The sequence below is a fragment of the Anomaloglossus baeobatrachus genome, chromosome 1 (genome assembly GCF_048569485.1).
Source record: "Anomaloglossus baeobatrachus isolate aAnoBae1 chromosome 1, aAnoBae1.hap1, whole genome shotgun sequence".
Classification (NCBI taxonomy): domain Eukaryota; kingdom Metazoa; phylum Chordata; class Amphibia; order Anura; family Aromobatidae; genus Anomaloglossus; species Anomaloglossus baeobatrachus.
In genome coordinates this window covers 882,805,246-882,829,434 of record NC_134353.1, presented here as the reverse complement: position 1 = coordinate 882,829,434, position 24,189 = coordinate 882,805,246, and the positions used below count along the sequence as shown (strand labels likewise).

The window sequence follows — 24,189 nt, the reverse complement described above, 5'->3', positions numbered from 1 at the left end:
AGAGATCAATAAGTTATATCCCGTTAACCCCTTAACGAATTGTTCGATTTCCCAATAATCAAATGCTAAATAGTCGCAGGTCAAATTTATGTATGAGATAGCCAAGATGATTGTCTATAAAATGAAGGTAGTCTCATGCTCAATGCTGTAGTGGATGGTGAGATATGGAGAGTAAAAATCTGCATATCAAGTTCAAAACACTGTTACAGTTCTGCTCATCAGTATGAATATAAATTTATTAGATAAAAATGAATTAAAAAAATAAAACAAAACAGGAATCAATCAACTGTAACCAGGATATGGATACAGCCAGGGGTGGACATACCATTGGTGCAGCCTGTGCTGCCGCACGGGGACCCAAGAGGTAAAGGGGTCAATTTCAACCTCCAAACCTGGTGAAATTGTGCATTTTGATCTTAGGCTACAAAGGGCCCATATATATTTCTTGCAAAGGGGCCTTTTTCTGTGGGTGTCCACCAGTGGGAAGGAGAAAGTCTGCTGCAGTGAATGCCAATTAGGCAAACAGGCCAGTAAATCACCGCCTTGTATATAGCAGATCGGTTGTCATTTACCAGCCTCGATCAGCTTTTCTAAATGAGCCATCAGCCAAGGAGCAATCGGTGTCCATGCCACCATGATGAGAACCACTACCAGTACTATGAGAATGTCTTCCATAACCATGTGCACATGGCTACACTACATGATTACATGGCTACAGTCAGTGCCTGATGGCAACAGCCACATGTCTACTCTTCAGTCCATGCATGCAGGGTAGTACACATTGCCAGGGGCAGCATTGGCACAGAAGGATCAGTAAAGCCATTTCTACTTATTGTATGATTTTATACTGTTAGCAGCAGTTGTAAAAGATTTTGGAAAACTTTAATATCCATGAAAAAAGCTAAAACTAAAGAAAGCTGAGTTTAGAAAAACGGTCAGGACCACCAAAAAAAGCACGAAAATGGTGTGAAAATGCATTGTATAATTCAAACATATTGCCACAGTGTTTTTGCTGAAAAAAAAAAATAAAATAACCAGAAATATTAGTACAAACCCCCCCATAAGCTGTAATTCGTTAGGTTGCTATGGGCAAAGGCTACATTTTAATTAGTAATGAGACCTCTATTTCTATAATGTGCACTGCTACAGTGCCTTGCGTAAGTATTCGGCCCCCTTGAACTTTTCAACCTTTTCCCACATTTCAGGCTTCAAACATAAAGTTAAAAATTAAAATTTTTTGTTGAAGAATCAACAAGTGGGACACAATTATGAAGTAGAACGTAATTTATTGCTTATGTTAAACTTTTGTAAAAAATATGAAAATTGGGGCGTGCAATGTTATTTGTCCCCTTTAAGTTAATACTTTGTAGCGCCACCTTTTGCTGCGATTACAGCTGCGAGTCGCTTGGGGGGTATGTCTCTATCAGTTTTGCACATCGAGAGACTGAAATTCTTGCCCATTCTTCCTTTCTAAACAGCTGGAGCTGAGTGAGGTTGGATGGAGAGCATTTGTGAACAGCAGTTTTCAGCTCTTTCCACAGATTCTCGATTGGATTCAGCTCTGGACTTTGACTTGGCCATTCTAACACCTGGATACGTTTATTTGTGAACCATTTCATTGTAGATTTTGCTTTATGTTTGGGATCATTGTCTTGTTAGAAGACAAATCCCCGTTCCAGTCTCAGGTCTTTTGCAGACAAGAGTGATCCTGTATTTAGCTCCATCCATTTTACCATCTTCCCTGTCCCTGCTGAAGAAAAGCAGGGCCAAACCATGATGTTGCCACCACCATGTTGGACAGTGGGGATGGTGTGTTCAGGGTGATGAGCTGTATTGCTTTTACGCCAAACATATCATTTGGCATTGTGACCAAAAAGTTCGATTTTGGTTTCATCTGACCAGAGCACCTTCTTCCACATGTTTGGTGTGTCTCCCAGGTGGCTTGTGGCAAACTTTAAACAACAATTTTTATAGATATCTTTGAGAAATGGCTTTCTTCTTGCCACTCTTCCATAAAGGCCAGATTTATACAGTGTACGACTGATTGTTGTCCTATGGACAGACTCTCCCACCTCAGCTGTAGATCTCTGCAGTTCATCCAGAGTGATCATGGGCCTCTTGGCTGCATCTCTGATCAGTTTTCTCCTTGTTTGAGATGAAAGTTTGGAAGGACGGCCGGGTCTTGGTGGATTTGCAGTGGTATGATACTCCTTCCATTTCAAGATGATCGCTTGCACAGTGCTCCTTGGGATGTTTAAAGTTTTGGAAATCTTTTTGTATCCAAATCTGGCTTTAAACTTCTCCACAACAGTATCACAGACCTGCCTTGTGTGTTCCTTGGTCTTCATGATGCTCTCTGTGCTTTAAACAGAACACTGAGACTATCACAGAGCAGGTGCATTTATACGGAGACTTGATTCCACACAGGAGGATTATATTTATCATCATCAGTCATTTAGGACCACATTGGATCATTCAGAGATCCTCAATGAACTTCTGGAGTGAGTTTGCTGCACTGAAAGAAAAGGGGACGAATAATATTGCACGCCCCAATTTTCAGTTTATTTTTTTTTACAAAATTTTAAAATAAGCAATACATTTTGTTCAACTTCACAATTGTGTCCCACCCTTTGTTGATTCTTCCACAAAAAATTAAAAATTTAAATTAAAATGAAATTAAATTTAAATTTTTATCTTTAAGTTTGAAGCCTGAAATGTGGGAAAAGGTTAAAAAGTTCAAGAGTGCCGAATACTTACGCAAGGCACTGTATATAAGGGAGGAAATTGCTGTCGTCAGGGATTAAATTCCAAGTGCTCGTAAATATCTGTAGCGCAAATACATTATCATAAGGTCATTTATATTTTCAGGCGAAATATACATATTTTACTTTTAGAACTTTCTTTTAATCATCGTGATCCTCACAGCCTTGATCCTAACCAATATGTTCTCCTATATTATTACTACTTGTCATCAATATTAATAACAGGAGATGTGACTCATGGTCATACATGTGACATCATGTTATCCAGGCAGCCATTGTTACCTCACCGCATGATGTCACAATGACTGTGAATCTATAAAAGGTTGATGTTCTGGGGGCAAATGCTCATTTCAGTAGATGAAGTTGAGGACAGCGAAGGATGGAGGACACAGATGTCATCTCACAAGGTAAAGAGAAGAGCAGAGGATCATGGATTGAGGACTCGGATGTTTATCTCAGAAGACAAAGAAAGTGGAGGTTCCAGGATTGAAGATGCAGATTGCCATCTCTGGAGATGAAGACAGCGAGAGTGGAGGATCAAGGATCGAGAACTCAGATGTTCAAGTCAATAAGGGAAGATAAAGAGGGCGGTGGATCAAAGATTGATTACTCAGTCATCTCAGAATGTGAAGACGAGAAGAGAAGAGGATCCAGGATGAAGGACACAGGTAAATGAGGAACTTCAAATGGTTTTCAATCAGTGAAACTTGTGCCAACTTGTATGCTTAGGCTATGTTCACACAGGGCATATTTGCTGTCGTTTTTTTGCAGCAAAACCTGATCTCTTGGCAGTAAAATAGGTGCTTTTTTTGGGCGTTTTTGGTGTGTCATTTGTCTACTGTTCATGTAAAATAAAGTTACTTTCATTCACCAAAAATGCACCAAACAATGCACTGCTGTGTCTTTCTCTGTCATTGTTTTCAATGGTGAAAAAATGCAGCAAAATCGCTTACAGAATAGACATGTGCCTTCTTTAAAAAAAAAGCAGCATTTTGTCATTTCATTCAGGAAAAAAAAGCAGTGCATTTCTGTGTGTTCAGGAGATTTCTGGAATCTCAGGTTTTGCTGGTACTGTAAAAAGCATTTTTATTAGCATGTATTTGCATAAAACCAATTAAAAAAAAGAAAAGAAAACAAAAACACCCTGTGTGAACATAGAATTACCCTCCAAATCTGATTGTGGCTGTAAAGTACTATATTGCTTCAGTCTTTGCGGCTAGAATCTTGGGTGATGAAGGTTCTATGTGAGGTCACAAGGCGGAATGTTGGGCACAGAGAGTTCCATGCAGCAAACATGGAGACATCCACATGGAGATATCCGCACAAAGATGGCACCCGTTACTTAATTTTAGATTTTGTGGGAGAAAAAAATGATCATTATTCCACCATGGAAGAGGGGTTTGTACTCACACATTCAGGAACATATTATACATAGGACCATTTTATTTTTTTGGGGCAAAATTGCAACATCTAATTATTGATAATACTTAAGCCAAATTTTTAAATGTTTTAAGCAAGTTTTAAATGACTATTCCAAAATGTAAAAATAAGATATGGGGAAATATTTTTATTACCCACTTCTACATAAAGGTAACACGTTGTAGACAGGTAATAGCCATCTCAAAAATACATTTATGTTGGAACTATTTTTAACATAAAAAAAATCAGTTTTCGAAAAAAATAAATAAATTCCGAGATTTGCAAAATTTGAGACATTAATCTCATCTAACATTGGGAAGTGTATTACCATGTTTAAAAACTTGCACTGGCAGAATTTGTTCCAAATTTATCATTAAGGTGCAAAATTGAAAAACATGGAGAGGTAGATTAGAAATAAATACACTGTAAAGATTTGGAGCAAATTACACCATTTTGGATCCCTGGGACCATTATATTTTGCAAAGTTGTAACGTATCCATTGTAATATGTCATTATAATCTGAAAAATTGGTAGGTGGGGGATTGTTATACATTATTTGTTCTCACACATGTGCACATATGGGGCATCTAGTCACAATCTAATTTAAGGACCTCAGATCACATATAAACACAACCAATTGAAGTCCATCTTCAGTTTATACAAAAGTCTTCAGATTTCTAGGCCTTTACCTGACATTATTTTCTTTCTTTCCAGGGAGTATATCTGCATCCAGAAAGAAAGACTGAGGAATCTAGGAAGGGCCACGATATTGATTAGTGTTAGATTATAGGACTAACTTAGAAAGGAGGCGCTTCGCCGGCCACAGCGACGTCACTAGGCAGGTAAGTATGTGTGACGGCTCCTAGCGATGTTGTGTGCCACGGGCAGCGATTTGCCCGTGACGCACAACCGACGGGGGCGGGTGCTTTCGCTAGCGATGTCGCTGTGTGTAAAGTGGCCTTAGGACAATCAGTATTTTATATTAGATGCCTTAGGCTGCTTTCACACGTGCGGAGTTTTGCATCAGTCACAATCAGTTGTGTGACTGCTGCGTTGTAGATAGTGGCACAACTGATGTGACTGATGCGGAAAAAAATGGATCCATTGCTTTTGTGAACGATCAGCTGATCACTCCCAAAAGCCGTCGGCCGGGCGATCAGCTAATTGTTCCTGCTGCTGGAACTGAATTTACAGTCCATCAAGGCTTTTTTCTGTGAGCATGCTCACAGTAAAAAAACGATCCGCTGCACACAAAAAACGTTAGAGTGTGTGTTCCTATCGCCTGACGGTCAGTCAGTAAACAACTGATCAATCACACGGTGGATGCAATGCAGGGCCATCAGTCACAATCCGTCGCTAATAAAAGTCTATGGGGAAAAACGGATTCCTGCAAAATATTTTGCAGGATACCATAATTCCTCAATGCGACGGATTGAGACTGATGCAAAACAACTCAAGTGCGATAGCAGCCTTATGTGTCATCACACACTGATTTTACAGAACAAAATCTGGAATTTGTGCGGGGCAGCTGGCTGGCCGCCTCTCTGTGCGGGGCGCAATGCCGGCTGGCCGCCTCTCTGTGCGGGGCGGAATGCCGGCTGGCCGCCTCTCTGTGCGGGGCGCAATGCCGGCTGGCCGCCTCTCTGTGCGGGGCGCAATGCCGGCTGGCCGCCTCTCTGTGCGGGCCGCAATGCCGGCTGGCCGCCTCTCTGTGCGGGGCGCAATGCCGGCTGGCCGCCTCTCTGTGCGGGGCGCAATGCCGGCTGGCCGCCTCTCTGTGCGGGGCGGAATGCCGGCTGGCCGCCTCTCTGTGCGGGGCGGAATGCCAGCTGGCCGCCTCTCTGTGCGGGGCAGAATGCCGGCTGGCCGCCTATCTGTGCGGGGCGGAATGCCGGCTGGCCGCCTCTCTGTGCGGGGCGGAATGCCGGCTGGCCGCCTCTCTGTGCGGGGCGGAATGCCGGCTGGCCGCCTCGCTGTGCGGGGCGCAATGCCGGCTGGTCGCCTCTCTGTGCGGAGCGCAATGCCGGCTGGCCGCCTCGCTGTGCGGGGCGCAATGCCGTCTGGCCGCCTCGCTGTGCGGGGCGCAATGCCGGCTGGCCGCCTCGCTGTGCGGGGCGCAATGCCGGCTGGCCGCCTCGCTGTGCGGGGCGCAATGCCGGCTGGCCGCCTCGCTGTGCGGGGCGCAATGCCGGCTGGCCGCCTCGCTGTGCGGGGCGGACGGCTGGCCGCCTCTCTGTGCGGTGCGGACGGCTGGCCGCCTCGCTGTGCGGGGCACAATGCCGGCTGGCCACCTCGCTGTGCAGGGCGGAATGCCGGCTGGCCGCCTCTCTGTGCGGGGCGGAATGCCGGCTGGCCGCCTCTCTGTGCGGGGCGGAATGCCGGCTGGCCGCCTCTCTGTGCGGGGCGCAATGCCGGCTGGCGGCCTCGCTGCGCGGGGCGCAATGCCGGCTGGCCGCCTCGCTGCGCGGGGCGCAATGCCGGCTGGCCGCCTCGCTGCACGGGGCGCAATGCCGGCTGGCCGCCTCGCTGCGCGGGGCGCAATGCCGGCTGGCCGCCTCGCTGCGCGGGGCGCAATGCCGGCTGGCCGCCTCGCTGCGCGGGGCGCAATGCCGGCTGGCCGCCTTGCTGCGCGGGGCGCAATGCCGGCTGGCCGCCTCGCTGCGCGGGGCGGAATGCCGGCTGGCCGCCTCGCTGCGCGGGGCGCTGGCCGCCTCGCTGTGCGGGGCGGAATGCCGGCTGACCGCCTCGCTGTGCGGGGCGCAATGCCGGCTGGCCGCCTCGCTGTGCGGGGCGCAATGCCGGCTGGCCGCCTCGCTGTGCGGGGCGGACGGCTGGCCGCCTCTCTGTGTGAGGCGGACGGCTGGCCGCCTCGCTGTGCGGGGCGCAATGCCGGCTGGACGCCTCGCTGTCCGGGGCGCAATGCCGGCTGGCCTCCTCGCTGTGCGGGGCGGAATGCCGGCTGGCCGCCTATCTGTGCGGGGCGGAATGCCGGCTGGCCGCCTCTCTGTGCGGGGCGGAATGCCGGCTGGCCGCCTCTCTGTGCGGGGCGGAATGCCGGCTGGCCGCCTCGCTGTGCGGGGCGCAATGCCGGCTGGTCGCCTCTCTGTGCGGAGCGCAATGCCGGCTGGCCGCCTCGCTGTGCGGGGCGCAATGCCGGCTGGCCGCCTCGCTGTGCGGGGCGCAATGCCGGCTGGCCGCCTCGCTGTGCGGGGCGCAATGCCGGCTGGCCGCCTCGCTGTGCGGGGCGCAATGCCGGCTGGCCGCCTCGCTGTGCGGGGCGGACGGCTGGCCGCCTCTCTGTGCGGTGCGCAAAGCCGGCTGGCGGCCTCGCTGCGCGGGGCGCAATGCCGGCTGGCCGCCTCGCTGTGCGGGGCGGAATGCCGGCTGGCCGCCTCTCTGTGCGGGACGCAATGCCGGCTGGCCGCCTCGCTGTGCGGGGCGCAATGCCGGCTGGCCGCCTCGCTGTGCGGGGCGCAATGCCGGCTGGCAGCCTCGCTGTGCGGGGCGCAATGCCCGCTGGCCGCCTCTCTGTGCGGGGCGCAATGCCGGCTGGCCGCCTCTCTGTGCGGGGCGCAATGCCGGCAGGCCGCCTCGCTGTGCGGGGCGCAATGGCGGCTGGCCGCCTCGCTATGCGGGGCGCAATGCCGGCTGGCCGCCTCGCTGTGCGGGGCGCAATGCCGGCTGGCCGCCTCGCTGTGCGGGGCGCAATGCCGGCTGGCCGCCTCGCTGTGCGGGGCGCAATGCCGGCTGGCCGCCTCTCTGTGCGGGGCGCAATGCCGGCTGGCCGCCTCTCTGTGCGGGGCGGAATGCCGGCTGGCCGCCTCTCTGTGCGGGGCGGCCAGCTGGCCGCCTCGCTGTGCGGGGCGCAATGCCGGCTGACCGCCTCGCTGTGCGGGGCGCAATCTAGGCTGGCCGCCTCGCTGTGCGGGGCGCAATGCCGGCTGGCCGCCTCGCTGTGCGGGGCGCAATGCCGGCTGGCCGCCTCGCTGTGCGGGGCGCAATGCCGGCTGGCCGCCTCGCTCTGCGGGGCGCAATAACGGCTGGCCGCCTCTCTGTGCGGGGCGCAATGCCGGCTGGCCGCCTCGCTGTGCGGGGCGGAATGCCAGCTGGCCGCCTCTCTGTGTGGGGCGGAATGCCGGCTGGACACCTCTCTGTGAGGGGCGGAATGCCGGCTGGCCGCCTCTCTGTGCGGGGCGGAATGCCGGCTGACCGCCTCGCTGTGCGGGGCGCAATGCCGGCTGGCCGCCTCTCTGTGCGGGGCGCAATGCCGGCTGGCCGCCTCTCTGTACGGGGCGCAATGCCGGCTGGCCGCCTCTCTGTGCGGGGCGCAATGCCGGCTGGCCGCCTCTCTGTGCGGGGCGCAATGCCGGCTGGCCGCCTCTCTGTGCGGGGCGGAATGCCGGCTGGCCGCCTCTCTGTGCGGGGCGCAATGCCGGCTGGCCGCCTCGCTGTGCGGGGCGCAATGCCGGCTGGCAGCCTCGCTGTGCGGGGCGCAATGCCCGCTGGTAGGTGGGGGATTGTTATACATTATTTGTTCTCACACATGTGCACATATGGGGCATCTAGTCACAATCTAATTTAAGGACCTCAGATCACATATAAACACAACCAATTGAAGTCCATCTTCAGTTTATACAAAAGTCTTCAGATTTCTAGGCCTTTACCTGACATTATTTTCTTTTTTTCCAGGGAGTATATCTGCATCCAGAAAGAAATACTGAGGAATCTAGGAAGGGCCACGATATTGATTAGTGTTAGATTATAGGACTAACTTAGAAAGGAGGCGCTTCGCCGGCCACAGCGACGTCACTAGGCAGGTAAGTATGTGTGACGGCTCCTAGCGATGTTGTGTGCCACGGGCAGCGATTTGCCCGTGACACACAACCGACGGGGGCGGGTGCTTTCGCTAGCGATGTCGCTGTGTGTAAAGTGGCCTTAGGACAATCAGTATTTTATATTAGATGCCTTAGGCTGCTTTCACACGTGCGGAGTTTTGCATCAGTCACAATCAGTTGTGTGACTGCTGCGTTGTAGATAGTGGCACAACTGATGTGACTGATGCGGAAAAAAATGGATCCATTGCTTTTGTGAAAGATCAGCTGATCACTCCCAAAAGCCGTCGGCCGGGCGATCAGCTAATTGTTCCTGCTGCTGGAACTGAATTTACAGTCCATCAAGGCTTTTTTCTGTGAGCATGCTCACAGTAAAAAAACGATCCGCTGCACACAAAAAACGTTAGAGTGTGTGTTCCTATCGCCTGACGGTCAGTCAGTAAACAACTGATCCATCACACGGTGGATGCAATGCAGGGCCATCAGTCACAATCCGTCGCTAATAAAAGTCTATGGGGAAAAACGGATTCCTGCAAAATATTTTGCAGGATACCATAATTCCTCAATGCGACGGATTGAGACTGATGCAAAACAACTCAAGTGCGATAGCAGCCTTATGTGTCATCACACACTGATTTTACAGAACAAAATCTGGAATTTGTGCGGGGCAGCTGGCTGGCCGCCTCTCTGTGCGGGGCGCAATGCCGGCTGGCCGCCTCTCTGTGCGGGGCGGAATGCCGGCTGGCCGCCTCTCTGTGCGGGGCGCAATGCCGGCTGGCCGCCTCTCTGTGCGGGGCGCAATGCCGGCTGGCCGCCTCTCTGTGCGGGGCGCAATTCCGGCTGGCCGCCTCTCTGTGCGGGGCGCAATTCCGGCTGGCCGCCTCTCTGTGCGGGGCGCAATGCCGGCTGGCCGCCTCTCTGTGCGGGGCGCAATGCCGGCTGGCCGCCTCTCTGTGCGGGGCGCAATGCCGGCTGGCCGCCTCTCTGTGCGGGGCGGAATGCCGGCTGGCCGCCTCTCTGTGCGGGGCGCAATGCCGGCTGGCCGCCTCTCTGTGCGGGGCGGAATGCCGGCTGGCCGCCTCTCTGTGCGGGGCGCAATGCCGGCTGGCCGCCTCTCTGTACGGGGCGCAATGCCGGCTGGCCGCCTCTCTGTGCGGGGCGGAATGCCGGCTGGCCGCCTATCTGTGCGGGGCGGAATGCCGGCTGGCCGCCTCTCTGTGCGGGGCGGAATGCCGGCTGGCCGCCTCTCTGTGCGGGGCGGAATGCCGGCTGGCCGCCTCGCTGTGCGGGGCGCAATGCCGGCTGGTCGCCTCTCTGTGCGGAGCGCAATGCCGGCTGGCCGCCTCGCTGTGCGGGGCGCAATGCCGGCTGGCCGCCTCGCTGTGCGGGGCGCAATGCCGGCTGGCCGCCTCGCTGTGCGGGGCGCAATGCCGGCTGGCCGCCTCGCTGTGCGGGGCGCAATGCCGGCTGGCCGCCTCGCTGTGCGGGGCGGACGGCTGGCCGCCTCTCTGTGCGGTGCGCAAAGCCGGCTGGCGGCCTCGCTGCGCGGGGCGCAATGCCGGCTGGCCGCCTCGCTGTGCGGGGCGGACGGCTGGCCGCCTCTCTGTGCGGTGCGCAAAGCCGGCTGGCGGCTTCGCTGCGCGGGGCGCAATGCCGGCTGGTCGCCTCGCTGTGCGGGGCGGAATGCCGGCTGGCCGCCTCTCTGTGCGGAGCGCAATGCCGGCTGGCCGCCTCGCTGTGCGGGGCGCAATGCCGGCTGGCCGCCTCGCTGTGCGGGGCGCAATGCCGGCTGGCCGCCTCGCTGTGCGGGGCGCAATGCCGGCTGGCCGCCTCGCTGTGCGGGGCGCAATGCCGGCTGGCCGCCTCGCTGTGCGGGGCGGACGGCTGGCCGCCTCTCTGTGCGGTGCGCAAAGCCGGCTGGCGGCCTCACTGCGCGGGGCGCAATGCCGGCTGGCCGCCTCGCTGTGCGGGGCGGAATGCCGGCTGGCCGCCTCTCTGTGCGGGACGCAATGCCGGCTGGCCGCCTCGCTGTGCGGGGCGCAATGCCGGCTGGCCGCCTCGCTGTGCGGGGCGCAATGCCGGCTGGCAGCCTCGCTGTGCGGGGCGCAATGCCCGCTGGCCGCCTCTCTGTGCGGGGCGCAATGCCGGCTGGCCGCCTCTCTGTGCGGGGCGCAATGCCGGCAGGCCGCCTCGCTGTGCGGGGCGCAATGGCGGCTGGCCGCCTCGCTATGCGGGGCGCAATGCCGGCTGGCCGCCTCGCTGTGCGGGGCGCAATGCCGGCTGGCCGCCTCGCTGTGCGGGGCGCAATGCCGGCTGGCCGCCTCTCTGTGCGGGGCGCAATGCCGGCTGGCCGCCTCTCTGTGCGGGGCGCAATGCCGGCTGGCCGCCTCTCTGTGCGGGGCGGAATGCCAGCTGGCCGCCTCGCTGTGCGGGGCGCAATGCCGGCTGACCGCCTCGCTGTGCGGGGCGCAATCTAGGCTGGCCGCCTCGCTGTGCGGGGCGCAATGCCGGCTGGCCGCCTCGCTGTGCGGGGCGCAATGCCGGCTGGCCGCCTCGCTCTGCGGGGCGCAATAACGGCTGGCCGCCTCTCTGTGCGGGGCGCAATGCCGGCTGGCCGCCTCGCTGTGTGGGGCGGAATGCCAGCTGGCCGCCTCTCTGTGCGGGGCGGAATGCCGGCTGGACACCTCTCTGTGAGGGGCGGAATGCCGGCTGGCCGCCTCTCTGTGCGGGGCGGAATGCCGGCTGACCGCCTCGCTGTGCGGGGCGCAATGCCGGCTGGCCGCCTCTCTGTGCGGGGCGCAATGCCGGCTGGCCGCCTCTCTGTACGGGGCGCAATGCCGGCTGGCCGCCTCTCTGTGCGGGGCGCAATGCCGGCTGGCCGCCTCTCTGTGCGGGGCGCAATGCCGGCTGGCCGCCTCTCTGTGCGGGGCGGAATGCCGCCTGGCCGCCTCTCTGTGCGGGGCGGCCAGCTGGCCGCCTCGCTGTGCGGGGCGCAATGCCGGCTGACCGCCTCGCTGTGCGGGGCGCAATGCCGGCTGGCCGCCTCGCTGTGCGGGTCGCAATGCCGGCTGGCCGCCTCGCTGTGCGGGGCGGAATGCCGGCTGGCCGCCTCTCTGTGCGGGGCGGAATGCCGGCTGACCGCCTCGCTGTGCGGGGCGCAATGCCGGCTGGCCGCCTCTCTGTGCGGGGCGCAATGCCGGCTGGCCGCCTCTCTGTACGGGGCGCAATGCCGGCTGGCCGCCTCTCTGTGCGGGGCGCAATGCCGGCTGGCCGCCTCTCTGTGCGGGGCGGAATGCCGGCTGGCCGCCTCTCTGTGCGGGGCGGCCAGCTGACCGCCTCGCTGTGCGGGGCGCAATGCCGGCTGGCCGCCTCGCTGTGCGGGGCGCAATGCCGGCTGGCCGCCTCTCTGTGCGGGGCGCATTGCCGGCTGGCCGCCTCTCTGTGCGGGGCGCAATGCCGGCTGGCCGCCTCTCTGTGCGGGGCGCAATGCCCGCTGGCCGCCTCTCTGTGCGGGGCGCAATGCCGGCTGGCCGCCTCTCTGTGCGGGGCGCAATGCCGGCAGGCCGCCTCTCTGTGCGGGGCGCAATGCCGGCTGGCCGCCTCGCTGTGAGGGGCGGCCAGCTGGCTGCCTCTCTGTGCTGGGCGCAATGCCGGCAGGCCGCCTCGCTGTGCAGGGCGCAATGCCGGCTGGCAGCCTCGCTGTGCGGGGCGCAATGCCGGCTGGCCACCTCTCTGTGCGGTGCGCAATGCCGGCTGGCCGCCTCTCTGTGCGGGGCGCAATGCCGGCTGGCTGCCTCTCTGTGCGGGGCGCAATGCCGGCTGGCCGCCTCTCTGTGCGGGGAGCAATGCCGGCTGGCCGCTTCGCTGTGCGGGGCGCAATGCCGGCTGGCCGCCTCGCTGTGCGGGGCGCAATGCCGGCTGACCGCCTCGCTGTGCGGGGCGCAATGCCGGCTGGCCGCTTCGCTGTGCGGGGCGGAATGCCGGCTGGCCTCCTCTCTGTGCGGGGCGGAATGCCGGCTGGCCTCCTCTCTGTGCGGGGCGGAATGCCGGCTGGCCGCCTCTCTGTGCGCGGCGGAATGCCGGCTGGCCGCCTCTCTGTACGGGGCGGAATGCCGGCTGGCCGCCTCTCTGTGCGGGGCGCAATGCCGGATGGCCGCCTCGCTGTGCGGGGCGCAATGCCGGATGGCCGCCTCGCTGTGCGGGGCGCAATGCCGGATGGCCGCCTCTCTGTGCGGGGCGCAATGCCGGCTGGCCGCCTCGCTGTGCGGGGCGCAATGCCGGCTGGCCGCCTCGCTGTGCGGGGCACAATGCCGGCTGGCCGCCTCGCTGTGCGGGGCGCAATGCCGGCTGGCCGCCTCTCTGTGCGGGGCGGAATGCCGGATGGCCGCCTCTCTGTGCGGGGCGGAATGCCGGATGGCCGCCTCTCTGTGCGGGGCGCAATGCCGGCTGGCCGCCTCTCTGTGCGGGGCGCAATGCCGGCTGGCCGCCTCTCTGTGCGGGGCGCAATGCCGGCTGGCCGCCTCGCTGTGCGGGGCGCAATGCCGGCTGGCCGCCTCGCTGTGCGGGGCGGACGGCTGGCCGCCTCTCTGTGCGAGGCGGACGGCTGGTCGCCTCTCTGTGCGGGGCGGAATGCCGGCTGGCCGCCTCGCTGTGCGGGGCGGAATGCCAGCTGGCCGCCTCTCTGTGCGGGGCGGAATGCCGGCTGGACGCCTCTCTGTGAGGGGCGGAATGCCGGCTGGCCGCCTCTCTGTGCGGGGCGGAATGCCGGCTGGCCGCCTCGCTGTGCGGGGCGCAATGCCGGCTGGCCGCCTCGCTGTGCGGGGCGCAATGCCGGCTGGCCGCCTCGCTGTGCGGGGCGCAATGCCGGCTGGCCGCCTCGCTGTGCGGGGCGCAATGCCGGCTGGCCGCCTCGCTGTGCGGGGCGCAATGCCGGCTGGCCGCCTCGCTGTGCGGGGCGCAATGCCGGCTGGCCGCCTCGCTGTGCGGGGCGGACGGCTGGCCGCCTCTCTGTGCGGTGCGCAATGCCGGCTGGCGGCCTCGCTGCGTGGGGCGCAATGCCGGCTGGCCGCCTCGCTGTGCGGGGCGGAATGCCGGCTGGCCGCCTCTCTGTGCGGGGCGCAATGCCGGCTGGCCGCCTCTCTGTGCGGGGCGGAATGCCGGCTGGCCGCCTCGCTGTGCGGGGCGCAATGCCGGCTGACCGCCTCGCTGTGCGGGGCGCAATGCCGGCTGGCCGCCTCGCTGTGCGGGGCGCAATGCCGGCTGACCGCCTCGCTGTGCGGGGCGCAATGCCGGCTGGCCGCTTCGCTGTGCGGGGCGGAATGCCGGCTGGCCTCCTCTCTGTGCGGGGCGGAATGCCGGCTGGCCGCATCTCTGTGCGGGGCGGAATGCCGGCTGACCGCCTCTCTGTGCGCGGCGGAATGCCGGCTGGCCGCCTCTCTGTGCGGGGCGGAATGCCGGCTGGCCGCCTCTCTGTGCGCGGCGGAATGCCGGCTGGCCGCCTCTCTGTACGGGGCGGAATGCCGGCTGGCCGCCTCTCTGTGCGGGGCGGAATGCCGGCTGGCCGCCTCTCTGTGCGGGGCGCAATGCAGGCTGGCCGCCTCTCTGTGCGGGGCGGAATGCCGGCTGGCCGCCTCTCTGTGCGGGGCGGCCAGCTGGCCGCCTAGCTGTGCGGGGCGCAATGCCGGCTGACCGCCTCGCTGTGCGGGGCGCAATGCCGGCTGGCCGCCTCGCTGTGCGGGGCGCAATGCCGGCTGACCGACTCGCTGTGCGGGGCGCAATGCCGGCTGACCGCCTCGCTGCGCGGGGCGCAATGCCGGCTGGCCGCCTCGCTGCGCGGGGCGCAATGCCGGCTGGCCGCCTCGCTGCGCGGGGCGCAATGCCGGCTGGCCGCCTCGCTGCGCGGGGCGCAATGCCGGCTGGCCGCCTCGCTGCGCGGGGCGCAATGCCGGCTGGCCGCCTCGCTGCGCGGGGCGGAATGCCGGCTGGCCGCCTCGCTGCGCGGGGCGCTGGCCGCCTCGCTGTGTGGGGCGGAATGCCGGCTGACCGCCTCGCTGTGCGGGGCGGAATGCCGGATGGCCGCCTCTCTGTGCGGGGCGCAATGCCGGCTGGCCGCCTCTCTGTGCGGGGCGCAATGCCGTGCGGGGCGCAATGCCGGCTGGCCGCCTCTCTGTGCGAGGCGGACGGCTGTTCGCCTCTCTGTGCGGGGCGGAATGCCGGCTGGCCGCCTCGCTGTGCGGGGCGGAATGCCAGCTGGCCGCCTCTCTGTGCGGGGCGGAATGCCGGCTGGACGCCTCTCTGTGAGGGGCGGAATGCCGGCTGGCCGCCTCTCTGTGCGGGGCGGAATGCCGGCTGGCCGCCTCGCTGTGCGGGGCGCAATGCCGGCTGGCCGCCTCGCTGTGCGGGGCGCAATGCCGTCTGGCCGCCTCGCTGTGCGGGGCGCAATGCCGGCTGGCCGCCTCGCTGTGCGGGGCGCAATGCCGGCTGGCCGCCTCGCTGTGCGGGGCGCAATGCCGGCTGGCCGCCTCGCTGTGCGGGGCGGACGGCTGGCCGCCTCTCTGTGCGGTGCGCAATGCCGGCTGGCGGCCTCGCTGCGCAAGGCGCAATGCCGGCTGGCCGCCTCGCTGTGCGGGGCGGAATGCCGGCTAGCCGCCTCTCTGTGCGGGGCGCAATGCCGGCTGGCCGCCTCTCTGTGCGGGGCGCAATGCCGGCTGGCCGCCTCGCTGTGCGGGGCGCAATGCCGGCTGACCGCCTCGCTGTGCGGGGCGCAATGCCGGCTGGCCGCCTCGCTGTGCGGGGCGCAATGCCGGCTGACCGCCTCGCTGTGCGGGGCGCAATGCCGGCTGGCCGCTTCGCTGTGCGGGGCGGAATGCCGGCTGGCCTCCTCTCTGTGCGGGGCGGAATGCCGGCTGGCCGCATCTCTGTGCGGGGCGGAATGCCGGCTGACCGCCTCTCTGTGCGCGGCGGAATGCCGGCTGGCCGCCTCTCTGTGCGGGGCGGAATGCCGGCTGGCCGCCTCTCTGTGCGCGGCGGAATGCCGGCTGGCCGCCTCTCTGTACGGGGCGGAATGCCGGCTGGCCGCCTCTCTGTGCGGGGCGGAATGCCGGCTGGCCGCCTCTCTGTGCGGGGCGCAATGCAGGCTGGCCGCCTCTCTGTGCGGGGCGGAATGCCGGCTGGCCGCCTCTCTGTGCGGGGCGGCCAGCTGGCCGCCTAGCTGTGCGGGGCGCAATGCCGGCTGACCGCCTCGCTGTGCGGGGCGCAATGCCGGCTGGCCGCCTCGCTGTGCGGGGCGCAATGCCGGCTGAGCGACTCGCTGTGCGGGGCGCAATGCCGGCTGACCGCCTCGCTGCGCGGGGCGCAATGCCGGCTGGCCGCCTCGCTGCGCGGGGCGCAATGCCGGCTGGCCGCCTCGCTGCGCGGGGCGCAATGCCGGCTGGCCGCCTCGCTGCGCGGGGCGCAATGCCGGCTGGCCGCCTCGCTGCGCGGGGCGCAATGCCGGCTGGCCGCCTCGCTGCGCGGGGCGGAATGCCGGCTGGCCGCCTCGCTGCGCGGGGCGCTGGCCGCCTCGCTGTGTGGGGCGGAATGCCGGCTGACCGCCTCGCTGTGCGGGGCGGAATGCCGGATGGCCGCCTCTCTGTGCGGGGCGCAATGCCGGCTGGCCGCCTCTCTGTGCGGGGCGCAATGCCGGCTGGCCGCCTCGCTGTGCGGGGCGCAATGCCGGCTGGCCGCCTCTCTGTGCGAGGCGGACGGCTGTTCGCCTCTCTGTGCGGGGCGGAATGCCGGCTGGCCGCCTCGCTGTGCGGGGCGGAATGCCAGCTGGCCGCCTCTCTGTGCGGGGCGGAATGCCGGCTGGACGCCTCTCTGTGAGGGGCGGAATGCCGGCTGGCCGCCTCTCTGTGCGGGGCGGAATGCCGGCTGGCCGCCTCGCTGTGCGGGGCGCAATGCCGGCTGGCCGCCTCGCTGTGCGGGGCGCAATGCCGTCTGGCCGCCTCGCTGTGCGGGGCGCAATGCCGGCTGGCCGCCTCGCTGTGCGGGGCGCAATGCCGGCTGGCCGCCTCGCTGTGCGGGGCGCAATGCCGGCTGGCCGCCTCGCTGTGCGGGGCGGACGGCTGGCCGCCTCTCTGTGCGGTGCGCAATGCCGGCTGGCGGCCTCGCTGCGCAAGGCGCAATGCCGGCTGGCCGCCTCGCTGTGCGGGGCGGAATGCCGGCTAGCCGCCTCTCTGTGCGGGGCGCAATGCCGGCTGGCCGCCTCTCTGTGCGGGGCGCAATGCCGGCTGGCCGCCTCGCTGTGCGGGGCGCAATGCCGGCTGACCGCCTCGCTGTGCGGGGCGCAATGCCGGCTGGCCGCCTCGCTGTGCGGGGCGCAATGCCGGCTGACCGCCTCGCTGTGCGGGGCGCAATGCCGGCTGGCCGCTTCGCTGTGCGGGGCGGAATGCCGGCTGGCCTCCTCTCTGTGCGGGGCGGAATGCCGGCTGGCCGCATCTCTGTGCGGGGCGGAATGCCGGCTGGCCGCCTCTCTGTGCGCGGCGGAATGCCGGCTGGCCGCCTCTCTGTACGGGGCGGAATGCCGGCTGGCCGCCTCTCTGTGCGGGGCGCAATGCAGGCTGGCCGTCTCTCTGTGCGGGGCGCAATGCCGGCTGACCGCCTCGCTGTGCGGGGCGCAATGCCGGCTGGCCGCCTCGCTGTGCGGGGCGCAATGCCGGCTGACCGCCTCGCTGTGCGGGGCGCAATGCCGGCTGGCCGCTTCGCTGTGCGGGGCGGAATGCCGGCTGGCCTCCTCTCTGTGCGGGGCGGAATGCCGGCTGGCCGCATCTCTGTGCGGGGCGGAATGCCGGCTGGCCGCATCTCTGTGCGGGGCGGAATGCCGGCTGGCCGCCTCTCTGTGCGCGGCGGAATGCCGGCTGGCCGCCTCTCTGTACGGGGCGGAATGCCGGCTGGCCGCCTCTCTGTGCGGGGCGCAATGCAGGCTGGCCGCCTCGCTGTGCGGGGCGCAATGCCGGCTGACCGCCTCGCTGTGCGGGGCGCAATGCCGGCTGGCCGCCTCGCTGTGCGGGGCGCAATGCCGGCTGACCGCCTCGCTGTGCGGGGCGCAATGCCGGCTGGCCGCTTCGCTGTGCGGGGCGGAATGCCGGCTGGCCTCCTCTCTGTGCGGGGCGGAATGCCGGCTGGCCGCATCTCTGTGCGGGGCGGAATGCCGGCTGGCCGCCTCTCTGTGCGCGGCGGAATGCCGGCTGGCCGCCTCTCTGTGCGGGGCGGAATGCCGGCTGGCCGCCTCTCTGTGCGGGGCGCAATGCAGGCTGGCCGTCTCTCTGTGCGGGGCGGAATGCCGGCTGGCCGCCTCTCTGTGCGGGGCGGAATGCCGGCTGGCCGCCTCTCTGTGCGGGGCGGAATGCCGGCTGGCCGCCTCTCTGTGCGGGGCGGCCAGCTGGCCGCCTAGCTGTGCGGGGCGCAATGCCGGCTGACCGCCTCGCTGTGCGGGGCGCAATGCCGGCTGGCCGCCTCGCTGTGCAGGGCGCAATGCCGGCTGACCGACTCGCTGTGCGGGGCGCAATGCCGGCTGACCGCCTCGCTGTGCGGGGCGCAATGCCGGCTGACCGACTCGCTGTGCGGGGCGCAATGCCGGCTGGCCGCCTCGCTGTGCGGGGCGCAATGCCGGCTGGCCGCCTCGCTGTGCGGGGCGGACGGCTGGCCGCCTCTCTGTGCGAGGCGGACGGCTGGTCGCCTCTCTGTGCGGGGCGCAATGCCGGCTGGCCGCCTCGCTGTGCGGGGCGGAATGCCAGCTGGCCGCCTCTCTGTGCGGGGCGGAATGCCGGCTGGACGCCTCTCTGTGAGGGGCGGAATGCCGGCTGGCCGCCTCTCTGTGCGGGGCGGAATGCCGGCTGGCCGCCTCGCTGTGCGGGGCGCAATGCCGGCTGGCCGCCTCGCTGTGCGGGGCGCAATGCCGGCTGGCCGCCTCTCTGTGCGGGGCGGAATGCCGGCTGGCCGCCTCTCTGTGCGGGGCGGAATGCCGGCTGGCCGCCTCTTTGTGCGGGGCGGCCAGCTGGCCGCCTCGCTGTGTGGGGCGCAATGCCGGCTGGCCGCCTCGCTGTGTGGGGCTCAATGCCGGCTGGCCGCCTGTCTGTGCGGGGCACATTGCCGGCTGGCCGCCTCTCTGTGCGGGGCGCAATGCCGGCTGGCCGTCTCTCTGTGCGGGGCGCAATGCCGGCTGGCCGCCTCTCTGTGCGGGGCGCAATGCCGGCAGGCCTCACAGAGAGGCAGGCAGCCGGCATTTCGCCCCGCACAGAAAGGCGTCCAGCCGGCATTGCGCCCCGCACAGAGAGGCATTCCGCCCCGCACAGAGAGGCAGCCAGCTGGCCGCCCCTCACAGAGAGGCAGGCAGTCGGCATTTCGCCCCGCACAGAGAGACGGCCAGCCGGCATTGCGCCACGCTCTGTGCGGGGCGGAATGCCGGCTGGCCGCCTCTCTGTGCGGGGCGGAATGCCGGCTGGCCGCCTCTCTGTACGGGGCGGAATGCCGGCTGGCCGCCTCTCTGTGCGGGGCGGAATGCCGGCTGGCCGCCTCTCTGTGCGGGGCGGAATGCCGGCTGGCCTGCTCGCTGTGCGGGGCGCAATGCCGGCTGGCCGCCTCGCTGTGCGGGGCGCAATGCCGGCTGGTCGCCTCGCTGTGCGGGGCGCAACGCCGGCTGGCCGCCTCTCTGTGCGGGGCGGAATGCCGGATGGCCGCCTCGCTGTGCGGGGCGCAATGCCGGATGGCCGCCTCGCTGTGCGGGGCGCAATGCCGGATGGCCGCCTCGCTGTGCGGGGCGCAATGCCGGCTGGCTGCCTCGCTGTGCGGGGCGCAATGCCGGCAGGCCGCCTCTCTGTGCGGGGCGCAATGCCGGCTGGCTGCCTCGCTGTGCGGGGCGCAATGCCGGCTGGCCGCCTCTCTGTGCGGGGCGGAATGCCGGATGGCCGCCTCTCTGTGCGGGGCGCAATGCCGGCTGGCCGCCTCTCTGTGCGGGGCGCAATGCCGGCTGGCCGCCTCGCTGTGCGGGGCGCAATGCCGGCTGGCCGCCTCTCTGTGCGGGGCAAAATGCCGGCTGGCCGCCTCTCTGTGCGGGGCGCAATGCCGGCAGGCCGCCTCGCTGTGCGGGGCGCAATGCCGGCTGGCCGCCTCTCTGTGCGGGGCGCAATGCCGGCAGGCCTCACAGAGAGGCAGGCAGCCGGCATTTCGCCCCGCACAGAAAGGCGTCCAGCCGGCATTGCGCCCCGCACAGAGAGGCATTCCGCCCCGCACAGAGAGGCAGCCAGCTGGCCGCCCCTCACAGAGAGGCAGGCAGTCGGCATTTCGCCCCGCACAGAGAGACGGCCAGCCGGCATTGCGCCACGCTCTGTGCGGGGCGGAATGCCGGCTGGCCGCCTCTCTGTGCGGGGCGGAATGCCGGCTGGCCGCCTCTCTGTGCGGGGCGGAATGCCGGCTGGCCGCCTCTCTGTGCGGGGCGGAATGCCGGCTGGCCTGCTCGCTGTGCGGGGCGCAATGCCGGCTGGCCTGCTCGCTGTGCGGGGCGCAATGCCGGCGGGGCGCAATGCCGGCTGGCCGCCTCGCTGTGCGGGGCGCAATGCCGGCTGGTCGCCTCGCTGTGCGGGGCGCAACGCCGGCTGGCCGCCTCTCTGTGCGGGGCGGAATGCCGGATGGCCGCCTCGCTGTGCGGGGCGCAATGCCGGATGGCCGCCTCGCTGTGCGGGGCGCAATGCCGGATGGCCGCCTCGCTGTGCGGGGCGCAATGCCGGCAGGCCGCCTCGCTGTGCGGGGCGCAATGCCGGCTGGCCGCCTCTCTGTGCGGGGCGCAATGCCGGCTGGCCGCCTCTCTGTGCGGGGCGCAATGCCGGCAGGCCGCCTCGCTGTGCGGGGCGCAATGCCGGCTGGCCGCCTCGCTGTGCGGGGCGCAATGCCGGCTGGCCGCCTCGCTGTGCGGGGCGCAATGCCGGCTGGCCGCCTCGCTGTGCGGGGCGCAATGCCGGCTGGCCGCCTCTCTGTGCGGGGCGGAATGCCGGCTGGCCGCCTCTCTGTGCGGGGCGGAATGCCGGCTGGCCGCCTCTCTGTGCGGGGCGCAATGCCGGCAGGCCGCCTCGCTGTGCGGGGCGCAATGCCGGCTGGCCGCCTCTCTGTGCGGGGCGCAATGCCGGCAGGCCTCACAGAGAGGCAGGCAGCCGGCATTTCGCCCCGCACAGAAAGGCGTCCAGCCGGCATTGCGCCCCGCACAGAGAGGCATTCCGCCCCGCACAGAGAGGCAGCCAGCTGGCCGCCCCTCACAGAGAGGCAGGCAGTCGGCATTTCGCCCCGCACAGAGAGACGGCCAGCCGGCATTGCGCCACGCTCTGTGCGGGGGGGAATGCCGGCTGGCCGCCTCTCTGTGCGGGGCGGAATGCCGGCTGGCCGACTCTCTGTACGGGGCGGAATGCCGGCTGGCCGCCTCTCTGTGCGGGGCGGAATGCCGGCTGGCCGCCTCTCTGTGCGGGGCGGAATGCCGGCTGGCCTGCTCGCTGTGCGGGGCGCAATGCCGGCTGGCCGCCTCGCTGTGCGGGGCGCAACGCCGGCTGGCCGCCTCTCTGTGCGGGGCGGAATGCCGGATGGCCGCCTCGCTGTGCGGGGCGCAATGCCGGATGGCCGCCTCGCTGTGCGGGGCGCAATGCCGGCTGGCCGCCTCTCTGTGCGGGGCGCAATGCCGGCAGGCCGCCTCTCTGTGCGGGGCGCAATGCCGGCTGGCCGCCTCGCTGTGCGGGGCGCAATGCCGGCTGGCCGCCTCTCTGTGCGGGGCGGAATGCCGGATGGCCGCCTCTCTGTGCGGGGCGCAATGCCGGCTGGCCGCCTCTCTGTGCGGGGCGCAATGCCGGCTGGCCGCCTCGCTGTGCGGGGCGCAATGCCGGCTGGCCGCCTCGCTGTGCGGGGCGCAATGCCGGCTGGCCGCCTCGCTGTGCGGGGCGCAATGCCGGCTGGCCGCCTCGCTGTGCGGGGCGCAATGCCGGCTTGCCGCCTCGCTGTGCGGGGCGCAATGCCGGCTGGCCGCCTCTCTGTGCGGGGCGCAATGCCGGCTGGCCGCCTCTCTGTGCGGAGCGCAATGCCGGCTGGCCGCCTCGCTGTGCGGAGCGCAATGCCGGCTGGCCGCCTCGCTGTGCGGGGCGGAATGCCGGCTGGCCGCCTGTCTGTGCGGGGCAGCCAGCTGGCCGCCTCTCTGTGCGGGGCGCAATGCCGGCAGGCCGCCTCGCTGTGCGGGGCGCAATGCCGGCTGGCCGCCTCGCTGTGCGGGGCGCAATGCCGGCTGGTCGCCTCGCTGTGCGGGGCGCAATGACGGCTGGCCGCCTCTCTGTGCGGAGCGCAATGCCGGCTGGCCGCCTCGCTGTGCGGGGCGGAATGCCGGCTGGCCGCCTCTCTGTGCGGGGCGGAATGCCGGCTGGCCGCCTCTCTGTGCGGGGCGGAATGCCGGCTGGCCGCCTCTCTGTGCGGGGCGGAATGCCGGCTGGCCTCCTCTCTGTGCGGGGCGGAATGCCGGCTGGCCTCCTCTCTGTGCGGGGCGGAATGCCGGCTGGCCGCCTCGCTGTGCGGGGCGCAATGCCGGCTGGCCGCCTCTCTGTGCGGGGCGCAATGCCGGCTGGCCGCCTCTCTGTGCGGGGCGCAATGCCGGCAGGCCGCCTCGCTGTGCGGGGCGCAATGCCGGCTGGCCGCCTCGCTGTGCGGGGCGCAATGCCGGCTGGCCGCCTCGCTGTGCGGGGCGCAATGCCGGCTGGCCGCCTCTCTGTGCGGGGCGCAATGCCGGCTGGCCGCCTCTCTGTGCGGGGCGCAATGCCGGCTGGCCGCCTCTCTGTGCGGGGCGCAATGCCGGCAGGCCGCCTCGCTGTGCGGGGCGCAATGCCGGCTGGCCGCCTCGCTGTGCGGGGCGCAATGCCGGCTGGTCGCCTCGCTGTGCGGGGCGCAATGCCGGCTGGCCGCCTCTCTGTGCGGAGCGCAATGCCGGCTGGCCGCCTCGCTGTGCGGGGCGGAATGCCGGCTGGCCGCCTCTCTGTGCGGGGCGGAATGCCGGCTGGCCGCCTCTCTGTGCGGGGCGGAATGCCGGCTGGCCGCCTCTCTGTGCGGGGCGGAATGCCGGCTGGCCGCCTCGCTGTGCGGGGCGCAATGCCGGCTGGCCGCCTCGCTGTGCGGAGCGCAATGCCGGCTGGCCGCCTCGCTGTGCGGGGCGGAATGCCGGCTGGCCGCCTGTCTGTGCGGGGCGTCCAGCTGGCCGCCTCTCTGTGCGGGGCGCAATGCCGGCAGGCCGCCTCGTTGTGCGGGGCGCAATGCCGGCTGGCAGCCTCGCTGTGCGGGGCGCAATGCCGGCTGGCCACCTCTCTGTGCGGGGCGCAATGCCGGCTGGCCACCTCTCTGTGCGGAGCGCAATGCCGGCTGGCCGCCTCTCTGTGCGGGGCGCAATGCCGGCTGGCTGCCTCTCTGTGCGGGGCGCAATGCCGGCTGGCCGCCTCTCTGTGCGGGGAGCAATGCCGGCTGGCCGCTTCGCTGTGCGGGGCGCAATGCCGGCTGGCCGCCTCTCTGTGCGGGGCGCAATGCCGGCTGGCCGCCTCTCTGTGCGGGGCGCAATGCCGGCTGGCCGCCTCTCTGTGCGGGGCGCAATGCCGGCTGGCCGCCTCTCTGTGCGGGGCGCAATGCCGGAAGGCCGCCTCGCTGTGCGGGGCGCAATGCCGGCTGGCCGCCTCGCTGTGCGGGGCGCAATGCCGGCTGGCCGCCTCGCTGTGCGGGGCGGAATGCCGGATGGCCGCCTCGCTGTGCGGGGCGCAATGCCGGATGGCCGCCTCGCTGTGCGGGGCGCAATGCCGGATGGCCGCCTCGCTGTGCGGGGCGCAATGCCGGATGGCCGCCTCTCTGTGCGGGGCGCAATGCCGGCAGGCCGCCTCTCTGTGCGGGGCGCAATACCGGCTGGCCGCCTCGCTGTGCGGGGCGCAATGCCGGCTGGCCGCCTCGCTGTGCGGGGCGCAATGCCGGCTGGCCGCCTCGCTGTGCGGGGCGCAATGCCGGCTGGCCGCCTCTCTGTGCGGGGCGGAATGCCGGATGGCCGCCTCTCTGTGCGGGGCGCAATGCCGGCTGGCCGCCTCTCTGTGCGGGGCGCAATGCCGGCTGGCCGCCTCTCTGTGCGGGGCGCAATGCCGGCTGGC

At 66.0% G+C, this 24,189-nt stretch overlaps 1 protein-coding gene across 1 annotated transcript in view; it reads right to left on the bottom strand.

Annotated features, from left to right (window-relative positions):
* The window catches only part of LOC142255125 (chondroitin sulfate proteoglycan 4-like), a 136,598-nt gene that overhangs the window by 5,868 nt on the left and 106,541 nt on the right, over positions 1-24,189 (bottom strand). The window lies entirely within an intron of this gene.